Here is a 1,341-nt window from a genome sequence, read left to right as displayed (position 1 = left end):
TGGAAATATTTCCGAAGGAGTGTCGAGGCAATAGGGAACACCCAGAAGTATACTGCTCCCAGGAGACATTAACAAACGCCAGAGAGGTTAAACCTCTTTGACAGAAGCACGGATTAAAAGGGGTAAATGGGAAGGGTAGGCCTTTAAAAACTCGAGAGAAGTACATTTGGCAACGTAGGGGACAACGCCTAAATCGCCATGAAGGAGCCGATAGGGTTTTTTTTTTAGTACTGGCCCGGGGCGGCGGGGCGGCTGGGAACCCATACGTTAACAAGTTATTGCACTTGCCGGACGGGATATGAACCGTTCGAAACATACGTACCCGTGCTCTGTCTTGTGAAGATCGCGTATGGAAACCCCTTGTTGGATGGACTTCAGGGGTTAATTACAGGTTAATTACATTCGTCCGACAAAAATTGAAGGTAAATTCATAATTAGCAACCAAAAAACTGTAGAAAAAGTTAAGTTAGAAGGCAGTCGCCGACGCGGAGCTACTGTATAGTTCTACCCAGTAGATATATATATATTTATACACACACACACACACACACACCTACACACACACACACACACATACACACATATATATATATATATATATATATATATATATATATATATATATATATATATATATATATATATATATGTGTGTGTTATATATATATATATATATGTGTGTGTGTGTGTGTGTGTGTGTGTGTGTGTGTGTGTGTGTGTGTGTGTGTGTGTTGCAAACGTTTTCGTCACATCGAGCCGTTATTTTCTATCTTTATCTGATTCACACGCCCCTAAGCACAGATGGAAAAATAACCAGAGAGTTTCATATGCACTAAAAACACGTCTTTCCGAGGAATGGAGAAAGTGCTTACATACACAAACTCACAAAGACGAATATCCCTAGACTGAAATGAAGCACGCGCTTTGACCCAGAACCTTTTCCACAAGGAACGAATGGCAATGAGTTCCGAAGAGTACGATAACTATTATACCAAACGTGGCCAATCCAATGCATAAAAACTTGTTTATTTCATCCACAGAATTGTGGTCATTTTCTGTTTTTATCAACGAAATACAGTCGGTTTCAAGAGTTTTGTCAATTATCTGAAGTTACTGAATTTCATGATGCGCTGTATCCTAAGTAAATAAGGCAAGTTAAAGAAGTGAGAGAAGCAAAAGAACTTTAGGTTATTTTAACACAATTCGCCCCACGTGGGTTTACTGAAGAGTTTGCATACTGTAATTTGTTAGTAACACCTGTCTGTAACTTCTTAACAAAGAATATTGATTTAATTAATATATTATATATACATACATAATTATACATTATACGTATAATTA

At 37.8% G+C, this 1,341-nt stretch overlaps 1 protein-coding gene across 1 annotated transcript in view; it reads left to right on the top strand.

The window, feature by feature from the left end:
* The first annotated feature begins 276 nt into the window (after nt 1–276).
* LOC136825484 (uncharacterized) overlaps nt 277–1,341 on the top strand; it is a 49,631-nt gene continuing 48,566 nt past the window's right edge. The window contains exon 1 of the mRNA XM_067082016.1: nt 277–422. The gene's annotated coding sequence lies outside the window, so the exon portion shown is untranslated. The remainder of the gene's footprint in view (nt 423–1,341) is intronic.

This window comes from Macrobrachium rosenbergii, chromosome 37 (genome assembly GCF_040412425.1).
Source record: "Macrobrachium rosenbergii isolate ZJJX-2024 chromosome 37, ASM4041242v1, whole genome shotgun sequence".
NCBI classification, from domain to species: Eukaryota; Metazoa; Arthropoda; class Malacostraca; order Decapoda; family Palaemonidae; genus Macrobrachium; species Macrobrachium rosenbergii.
The sequence above is the reverse complement of the archived record's forward strand: the minus strand, read 5'-3'. Positions and strand labels throughout refer to the sequence as shown.